The sequence below is a fragment of the Gorilla gorilla genome, chromosome 7 (genome assembly GCF_029281585.2).
Source record: "Gorilla gorilla gorilla isolate KB3781 chromosome 7, NHGRI_mGorGor1-v2.1_pri, whole genome shotgun sequence".
In the NCBI taxonomy this organism is placed as follows: Eukaryota; Metazoa; Chordata; class Mammalia; order Primates; family Hominidae; genus Gorilla; species Gorilla gorilla.
Window position 1 is genome coordinate 2375919 of NC_073231.2, and position 12916 is coordinate 2388834.

A 12916-nucleotide genomic window follows, 5' to 3' on the forward strand; every position below is an offset into this window, starting at 1 on the left:
AACTTGGAAATATCTACACTGCTCTCTGTATAAAATTGAAATTATCTACACCACTATCTCGTAAACATCGAAATATCTACACTGCTATCTGTATAAACATGGAAATATCTACACCGCTATCTGTATAAACATGGAAATATCTTCACCGCTATCTGTATAAACAAGGAAATATCTACAACGCTGTCTCTATAAACTTGGAAATAACTACACCACTATCTCTGTAAACATGGAAATATCTGGACTGCCATCTCTATAGACATGGAAATATCTACACCACCATCTGTATAAACATGGAAATATCTAAACCGCTATCTGCATAAACATGGAAATATCTACACCGCCATCTCTATGAACATGGAAATACCTACACCGCCATCTGTACGAACATGGAAATATCTATACCGCCATCTGTATGAACATGTAAATATCTACACCGCCATCTGTATGAACATGGAAATATCTATACCGCTATCTGTATGAACATGGAAATATCTACACCACCATCTGTACGAACATGGAAATATCTATACCGCCATCTGTATGAATATGTAAATATCTACACCGCCATCTGTATGAACATGGAAGTATCTACACCGCTGTCTGTATGAACATGGAAATATCTACACCGTTATCTGTATGAACATGGAAATATCTACACCGCTATCTTTATGAACATGGAAATATCTACACCGCTATGTGTACGAACATGGAAATATCTACACCGCTATCTGTATGAACATGCAAATATTTACACAGCTATCTGTATATCAATGGAAATATCCAGACTGGTATCTCTATAAACATGGAAATAACTACACTGCTATCTGTATAAACTTGGAAATATCTACACCGCCATCTCTATGAACATGGAAATATCTACACCGCCATTTGTATGAACCTGGAAATATCTACACCGCCATCTCTATGAACATGGAAATATCTACACCGCCATTTGTATGAACATGGAAATACCTAAACCGCCATCTGTATGAACATGGAAATATCTTCACCGCCATCGGTATGAACATGGATATATGTACACCGGCATCTGGATGAACATGGAAATATCTACACGGCTATCTGCATGAACATGGAAATATCTACACAGCTATCTGAATATACATGGAAATATCTACACCGATTTCTCTATAAATATGGAAATAACTACAGCGCTATCTCTATAAACTTCGAAATATCTACACCGCCATCTGTATGAACATGGAAATTCTACACTGCCATCTATACGAACATGGACATATCTACACCGCCATCTGTATTAAGATGGAAATATCTACACCGCTATTTGTATAAACATGGAAATATCTGCCCAACTATCTGTATAAACATGGAAATATCCGCACCGCTATCTGTATAAACATGGAAATATCTACACTGTTATCTGCATAAACATGGAAATATCCACACCGCTATCTGTGTAAACATGGAAATGTCTACACCGCTATCTGTGTAAACATGGAAATATCTACACCGCCATCTGTAAACATGAAAATATCTACACCGCCATCCCTATAAACATGGAAATATCTACACCGCCATCTGTATGAACATGGAAATATCTACACCACCATCTCTATAAACGTGGAAATATCTACACCGCTATCTGTATGCACTTGGAAATATCTACACTGCTCTCTGTATAAAATTGAAATTATCTACACCACTATCTCTATAAACATGGAAATATCTACACTGCTATCTGTATAAACATGGAAATATCTACACCGCTCTCTGTATAAACAAGGAAATATCTTCACAGCTATCTGTATAAACATGGAAATATTTACAACGCTGTCTCTATAAACTTGGAAATAACTACACCACTATCTCTGTAAACATGGAAATATCTAGACCTCCATCTCTATAAACATGGAAATATCTATACCACCATCTGAATAAACATGGAAATATCTATACCGCTATCTGCATAAACATGGAAATATATACACCGCCATCTCTATGAACATGGAAATATCTACACCGCCATCTGTACGAACATGGAAATATCTATACCGCTATCTGTATGAACATGGAAATATCTACACCGTTATCTGTATGAACATGGATATATCAACACCGCTATCTGAATGAACATGGAAGTAACTACACCGCTATCTGGAAGAACATGGAAATATCTACACCGCCATTTGTATGAACCTGGAAATATCGACACCACTATCTGTATGAACTTGGAAATATCTACACTGCTCTCTGTATAAAATTGAAATTATCTACAAAACTATCTCTATAAACATGGAAATATCTACACTGCTATCTGTATAAACATGGAAATATCTACGCCGCTATCTGTATAAACATGGAAATATCTTCACTTCTATCTGTACGAACATGGAAATATCTACACCGCTATCTGTTTCAACATGCAAATATCTACACAGCTATCTGTATATCAATGGAAATATCCACACAGCTATCTCTATTAACATGGAAATAACTACACTGCTATCTGTATAAACATGGAAATATCTACACCGCCACCTGTATGAACATGGAAATATCTACACTGCCATCCGTAAAAACATGGAAATATCTACACCGCCATCTGTATGAACATGGAAATATCTTCACCGTTATCTGTATGAACATGGAAATACCTACACCGCTATCTGTATGAACATGGAAATATCTACACCGCTATCTGTATGAACATGGAAATATCTACACTGCCATCTGTATGAACATGTAAATATCTACACCGCCATCTGTATGAACATGGAAATATCAACACCGCTAACTGTATGAACATGGAATTATCTACACCGCTATCTGTATTAGCATGGAAATATCTACACCGCTATCTGTATGAACATGGAAATATCTACACCGGTATCTGTATGAACATGGAAATATCTACACCGCTATCTGCATGAACATGGAAATGTCTACACCGCTATCTCTATGAACATGCAAATATCTACACAGCTATCTGTATATCAATGGAAATATCAACACTGCTATCTCTATAAACATGGAAATAACTACACTGCTATCTCTATAAATATGGAAATATCTACACCGCCATCTCTATGAACATGGAAATATCTACACCACCATTTGTATGAACATGGAAATATCTACACCACCATCTCTATGAACATGGAAATATCTACAACGCCATTTGTATGAACATGGAAATATCTACACCACCATCTGTATGAACATGGAAATATCTTCACCGCCATCTGTATGAACATGGATATATGTACACCTGCATCTGGATGAAGATGGAAATATCTACACCGCTATCTGCATGAGCATGGAAATATCTACACAGCTATCTGAATATACATGGAAATATCTACACAGATTTCTCTATAATTATGGAAAGAACTACAACGCTATCTCTATAAACTTCGAAATATCTACACGGCCATCCGTATGAACATGGAAATATCTACACCGCCATCTGTACAAACATGGACATATCTACACCGCCATCTGTATTAAGATGGAAATATCTACACCGCTATCTGGATAAACATGGAAATATCTGCCCAACTATCTGTATAAACATGGAAATATCCGCACCGCTATCTGAATAAACATGGAAATATCCGCACCGCTATCTGTATAAACATGGAAATATCTACACTGCTATCTACATAAACATGGAAATATCCACACCGCTATCTGTGTAAACATGGAAATGTCTACACCGCTATCCATGTAAACATGGAAATATCTACACCGCCATCTGTGTAAACATGAAAATATCTACACCGCCATCCCTATAAACATGGAAATATCTACACCGTCTTCTGTATGAACATGGAAATATCTACACCACCACCTCTATAAACGTGGAAATACCTACACCGCTATCTGTATGAACTTGGAAATATCTACACTGCTCTCTGTATAAAATTGAAATTATCTACACCACTATCTCTATAAACATGGAAATATCTACACTGCTATCTGTATAAACATGGAAATATCTACACCGCTATCTGTATAAACATGGAAATATCTTCACCGCTATCTGTATAAACATGGAAATATCTACAACGCTGTCTCTATAAACTTGGAAATAACTACACCACTATCTCTGTAAACATGGAAATATCTAGACCGCCATCTCTATATACATGGAAATATCTACACCACCATCTGTATAAATATGGAAATATCTATACCGCTATCTGTATGAACATGGAAATATCTACACCGCCATCTGTACGAACATGGAAATATCTATACCGCCATCTGTATGAACATGTAAATATCTACACCGCCATCTGTATGAAGATGGAAGTATCTACACCGCTGTCTGTATGAACATGGAAATATCTACACCGTTACCTGTATGAACATGGAAATATCTACACCGCTATCTGTATGAACCTGGAAATATCTACACCGCTATCTGTACGAACATGGAAATATCTACACCGCTATCTGTATGAACATGCAAATATTTACACAGCTATCTGTATATCAATGGAAATATCCAGACTGGTATCTCTATAAACATGGAAATAACTACACTGCTATCTGTATAAACTTGGAAATATCTACACCGCCATCTCTATAAACGTGGAAATATCTACACCGCTATCTGTATGCACTTGGAAATATCTACACTGCTCTCTGTATAAACATGGAAATATCTACGCCGCTATCTGTATAAACATGGAAATATCTTCACTTCTATCTGTACGAACATGGAAATATCTACACCGCTATCTGTTTGAACATGCAAATATCTACACAGCTATCTGTATATCAATGGAAATATCCACACAGCTATCTCTATTAACATGGAAATAACTACACTGCTATCAGTATAAACATGGAAATATCTACACCGCCTCCTGTATGAACATGGAAATATCTACACTGCCATCCATACAAACATGGAAATATCTACACTGCCATCTGTATAAACATGGAAATAACTTCACCGCCATCTGTATGAACATGGAAATATCTACACCGCTAAATGTATGAACATGGAAATGTCTACACCACTATTGGTATGAACATGGATATACCTACACCGCTATCTGTATGAACATGGAAATATCTACACCGCTATCTGTATGAACATGGAAATATCTACACCGCCATCTGTATGAACATACAAATACCTACACCGCCATCTGTATGAACATGGAAATATCTACAGAGCTAACTGTATGAACATGGAATTATCTACACTGCTATCTGTATGAACATGGAAATACCTACACCGCTATCTGTATGAACATGGAAATATCTACACCGCCATCTGTATGAACATGTAAATATCTACACCGCCATCTGTATGAACATGGAAATATCAACACCGCTAACTGTATGAACATGGAATTATCTACACCGCTATCTGTATGAGCATGGAAATATGTACACCGCTATCTGTATGAACATGGAAATATCTACACCGGTATCTGTATGAACATGGAAATATCTACAGCGCTATCTGCATGAACATGGAAATATCTACACCACTATCTCTATGAACATGCAAATATCTACACAGCTATCTGTATATCAATGGAAATATCAACACTGCTATCTCTATAAACATGGAAATAACTACACTGCTATCTCTATAAATATGGAAATATCTACACCGCCATCTCTATGAACATGGAAATATCTACACCACCATTTGTATGAACATGGAAATATCTACACCACCATCTCTATTAACATGGAAATATCTACACCGCCATTTGTATGAACATGGAAATATCTACACCACCATCTGTATGAACATGGAAATATCTTCACCGCCATCTGTATGAACATGGATATATGTACACCGGCATCTGGATGAAGATGGAAATATCTACACCGCTATCTGCATGAACATGGAAATATCTACACAGCTATCTGAATATACATGGAAATATCTACACAGATTTCTCTATAATTATGGAAATAACTACAACGCTATCTCTATAAACTTCGAAATATCTACACCGCCATCTGTATGAACATGGAAATATCTACACCGCCATCTGTACAAACATGGACATATCTACACCGCCATCTGTATTAAGATGGAAATATCTACACCGCTATCTGTATAAACATGGAAATATCTGCCCAACTATCGGTATAAACATGGAAATATCCGCACCGCTATCTGAATAAACATGGAAATATCCGCACCGCTATCTGTATAAACATGGAAATATCTACACTGCTATCTGCATAAACATGGAAATATCCACACTGCTATCTGTGTAAACATGGAAATGTCTACACCGCTATCCGTGTAAACATGGAAATATCTACACCGCCATCTGTGTAAACATGAAAATATCTACACCGCCATCCCTATAAACATGGAGATATCTACACCGTCTTCTGTATGAACATGGAAATATCTACACCACCATCTCTATAAACGTGGAAATATCTACACCGCTATCTGTATGAACTTGGAAATATCTACACTGCTCTCTGTATAAAATTGAAATTATCTACACCACTATCTCTATAAACATGGAAATATCTACACGGCTATCTGTATAAACATGGAAATATCTACACCGCTATCAGTATAAACATGGAAATATCTTCACCGCTATCTGTATAAACATGGAAATATCTACAACGCTGTCTCTATAAACGTGGAAATAACTACACCACTATCTCTGTAAACATGGAAATATCTAGACCGCCATCTCTATATACATGGAAATATCTACACCACCATCTGTATAAACATGGAAATATCTATACCGCTATCTGTACGAACATGGAAATCTCTATACAGCCATCTGTATGAACATGTAAATATCTACGCCGCCATCTGTATGAACATGGAAGTATCTACACCGCTAACTGTATGAACATGGAAATATCTACACCGCTGTCTGTATGAACATGGAAATATCTACACCGTTATCTTTATGAACATGGAAATATCTACACCGCTATCTGTATGAACAAGGAAATATCTACACCGCTATCTGTATGAACATGGAAATATCTACACCGCCATCTGTGCAAACATGGACATATCTACACCGCCATCTGTATTAAGATGGAAATATCTACACCGCTATCTGTATAAACATGGAAATATCTGTTCAACTATCTGTATAAACATGGAAATATCTACACTGCTATCTGCATAAACATGGAAATATCCACACCGCTATCTGTGTAAACATGGAAATATCTACACCGCCATCTGTGTAAACATGAAAATATCTGCACCGCCATCCCTATAAACATGGAAATATCTACACCGTCCTCTGTATGAACATGGAAAAATCTACACAGCCAGCTCTAGAAACGTGGAAATATCTACACCGCTATCTGTATGAACATGGAAATATCTACACCGCTATCTTTATGAACATGGAAATATCTACACCGCTACCTCTATGAACATGCAAATATCTACACAGCTATCTGTATATCAATGGAAATATCTACACTGCTATCTATATAAACATGGAAATAACTACACTGCTATCTCTATAAATATGGAAATATCTATCCCGCCATCTCTATCAACATGGAAATATCTACACCGCCATTTGTAAGAACATGGAAATATCTACACCGCCATCTCTATGAACATGGAAATATCTACACCGCCATTTGTATGAACATGGAAAGATCTACACCGCCATCTGTATGAACATGGAAATATATACACCACCATCTGTATGAACATGGATATATCTTCACCGCCATCTGTATGAACATGGATATATGTTCACTAGCATCTGGATGAACATGGAAATATCTACACTGCTATCTGCATGAACATGGAAATATCTACACAGCTATCTGAATATACATGGAAATATCTACACAGATTTCTCCATAAATATGGAAATAACTACAGCGCTATCTCTATAAAGTTCGAAATATCTACACCGCCATCTGTATGAACATGGAAATATCTACACCGCCATCAGTACAAACATGGACATATCTACACCGCCATCTGTATTAAGATGGAAATATCTACACCGCTATCTGCATAAACATGGAAATATCTGCCCAACTATCTGTATAAACATGGAAATGTCCGCACCGCTATCTGAATAAACATGGAAATATCCGCACCGCTATCTGTACAAACATGGAAATATCTACACTGCTATCTGCATAAACATGGAAATATCGACACCGCTATCTGTGTAAACATGGAAATGTCTACAGCGCTATCTGTGTAAACATGGAAATATCTACACCGCCATCTGTGTAAACATGAAAATATCTACACCGCCATCCCTATAAACATGGAAATATCTACACCGTCATCTGTATGAACATGGAAATATCTACACAGCCATCTCTATAAATGTGGAAATATCTACACCGCTATCTGTATGAACTTGGAAATATCTACACTGCTCTCTGTATGAAATTGAAATTATCTACTCCACTATCTCTATAAACATGGAAATATCTACACTGCTATCTGTATAAACTTGGAAATATCTACACCGCTATCTGTATAAACATGGAAATATCTTCACCGCTATCTGTATAAACATGGAAATATCTACAACGCTGTCTCTATAAACTTGGAAATAACTACACCACTATCTCTGTAAACATGGAAATATCTAGACCGCCATCTCTATAAACATGGAAATATCCACACCACCATCTGTATAAACATGGAAATATCTATACCATTATCGGCATAAACATGGAAGTATCTACACTGCCATCTCTATGAACATGGAAATATCTACACCGCCATCTGTACGAAGATGGAAATATCTATACCGCCATCTATATGAACATGTAATTATCTACACCGCCATCTGTATGAACATGGAATTATCTACACCGCTATCAGTACGAACATGGAAATATCTACACTGCTATCTGTATGAACACGCAAATATATACACAGCTATCTGTATATCTATGGAAATATCTACACAGCTGTCTTTATAAACATGGAAGTAACTACACGGCTATCTGTATAAACATGGAAATAGCTACACCGCCACCTGTATGAACATGGAAATATCTACACCGCTATCTGTATGAACATGGAAATATCTACACTGCTATCTGTAAAAACATGGAAATATCTACACCGCTATCTGGATGAACATGGAAATATCTACAGCGCTATCTGTATGAACATGCAAATATCTACACAGCTATCTGTATATCAATGGAAATATCTACACTGCTATCTCTTTAAACATGGAAATAACTACACTGCTATCTGTATAAATACGGAAATATCTACACCGCCATCTCCATGAAGATGGAAATATCTACACCGCGATTTGTATGAACATGGAAATATCTACACCACCATCTCTATGAACATGGAAATATCTACACGGCCATTTGTATGAACATGGAAATATCTACACCGCCATCTGTATGAACATGGAAATATCTTCACCACCATCTGTATGAACATGGATATATGTACACCGACATCTGGATGAACATGGAAATATCTACACCGCTATCTGCATGAACATGGAAATATCTACACAGCTATCTGAATATACGTGGAAATATCTACACAGATTTCTCTACAAATATGGAAATAACTACAGCGCTATCTCTATAAACTTCGAAATATCTACACCGCCATATGTATGAACATGGAAATATCTACACCGCCATCTGTACAAACATGGACATATCTACACCGCCATCTGTATTAAGATGGAAATATCTACACCGCTATCTGTATAAACATGGAAATATCTGCCCAACTATCTGTATAAACATGGAAATATCCGCACCGCTATCTGTATAAACATGGAAATATCTACACTGCTATCTGCATGAACATGGAAATATAAACACCGCTATCTGTGTAAACATGGAAATGTCTACACCGCTATCTGTGTAAACATGGAACTATCTACACCGCAATCTGTGTAAACATGAAAATATCTACACCGCCATCCCTATAAACTTGGAAATATCTACACAGCCATCAGTATGAACATGGAAATATCTACACCGCCATCTCTATAAACGTGGAAATATCTACACCTTTATCTGTATGAACTTGGAAATATCTACACTGCTCTCTGTATAGAATTGAAATTATCTACACCACTATCTCTATAAAAATGGACCTATCTACACTGCTATCTCTATAAACATGGAAATATCTACACCGCTATCTGTATAAACATGGAAATATCTTCACCGCTATCTGTATAAACATGGAAATATCTACAACGCTGTCACTATAAACTTGGAAATAACTACACCACTATCTCTGTAAACATGGAAATATCTAGACCGCCATCTCTATATACATGGAAATAACTACACCACCATCTGTATAAACATGGAAATACCTATACCTCTATCTGCATAAACATGGAAATATCTACACCGCCATCTGTATGAACATGTAAATATCTACACCGCCATCTGTATGAATATGGAAATATCTACACCACTAACTGTATGAACATGGAAATATCTTCACCGCTGTCTGTATGAACATGGAAATGTCTACACCGTTATCTGTATGAACATGGAAATATCTACACCGCTATCTGTATGAACATGGAAATATCTACACCGCTCTCTGTACGAACATGGAAATATCTACACCGCTATCTGTATGAACATGCAAATATCTACACAGCTATCTGTATACCAATGGAAATATCTACACAGCTATTTCTATTAACATGGAAATAACTACACTGCTATCTGTATAAACATGGAAATAACTACACCGCCACCTGTATGAACATGGAAATATCTACACTGCCATCCGTACAAACATGGAAATATCTACACCGCCATCTGTATGAACATGGAAATATCTTCACCGCCATCTGTATGAACATGGAAATAACTACACCGCTAAATGTAGGAACATGGAAATGTCTACACCGCTATTGGTATGAACATGGAAATATCTACGCCTCTATCTGTATGAAGATGGAAATATCTACACCGCTATCTGTATGAACATGGAAATATCTACACCGCTATCTGTATGAACATGGAAATATCTACACCGCCATCTGTATGAACATGTAAATATCTACACCGCCATCTGTATGAACATGGAAATATGTACACAGCTAACTGTATGAACATGGAAATATCTACACCGCTATCTGTATGAACATGGAAATATCTACACCGCTATCTGTATGAACATGGAAATATCTACACCGCTAACTGTATGAACATGGAAATATCTACACCGCTATCTGTATGAACAAGAAAATATCTACACCGCTATCTCTATGAACATGCAAATATCTACACAGCTATCTGTATATCAATGGAAATATCTACACTGCTATCTCTATAAACATGGTAATAACTACACTGCTATTTCTATAAATATGAAAATATCTACAACGCCATCTCTATGAACATGGAAATATCTACACCGCCATTTGTATGAACATGGAAATATCTACACCGCCATCTCTATGAACATGGAAATATCTACACCGCCATTTGTATGGACATGGAAATATCTACACCACCATCTGTATGAACATGGAAATATCTTCACCGCCATCTGTATGAACATGGATATATGTACACCGGCATCTGGATGAACATGAAAATATCTACACCGCTCTCTGCATGAACATGGAAATATCTACACAGCTATCTGAATATACATGGAAATATCTACACAGATTTCTCAATAAATATGGAAATAACTACAGCGCTATCTCTATAAACTTCGAAATATCTACACCACCATCTGTATGAACATGGAAATATCTACACCGCCATCTGTACAAACATGGACATATCTACACCGCCATCTGTATTAAGATGGAAATATCTACACCGCTATCTGTATAAACATGGAAATATCCGCACCGCTATCTGAATAAACATGGAAATATCCACACCGCTATATGTATAAACATGGAAATATCTACACTGCTATCTGCATAAACATGGAAATATCCACACCGCTATCTGTGTAAACATGGAAATGTCTACACCGCTATCTGTGTAAACGTGGAAATATCTACACCGCCATCGGTGTAAACATGAAAATATCTACACCGCCATCCCTATAAACATGGAAATATCTACACCGTCCTCTGTATGAACATGGAAATATCTACACCGCCATCTGTATGAACATGTAAATATCTACACCGCCATCTGTATGAACATGGAAATATCTACACCGCTAACTGTAGGAACATGGAAATGACTACACCGCTATTGGTATGAACATGGAAATATCTACACCGCTATCTGTATGAACATGGAAATATCTACACCGCTATCCATATGAACATGGAAATCTCTACACCGCCATCTGTATGAACATGGAAATATCTACAACGCCATCTGTATGAACATGTAAATATCTACACCGCCATCTGTATGAACATGGAAATATCTACACCGCTATCTGTATGAACATGGAAATATCTACACCGCTATCTGTATGAACATGGAAATATCTACACCGCTATCTGTATGAACATGGAAATATCAACACCGCTATCTGTATGAACATGGAAATATCTACACCGCTATCTGTACGAACATTAAAATATCTACACAGCTATCTGTATATCAATGGAAATATCCACACTGGTATCTCTATAAACATGGAAATAACTACACTGCTATCTGTATAAACATGGAAATATCTACACCGCCATCTCTATGAACATGGAAATATCTACACCGCCATTTGTATGAACCTGGAAATATCTACACCGCCATCTCTATGAACATGGAAATATCTACACCGCCATTTGAATGAACATGGAAATACCTAAACCGCCATCTGTATGAACATGGAAATATCTTCACCGCCATCTGTATGAACATGGATATATCTACACCGGCATCTGGATGAACATGGAAATATCTACACCGCTATCTGCAAGAACATGGAAATATCTACACAGCTATCTGAATATACATGGAAATATCTACACCGATT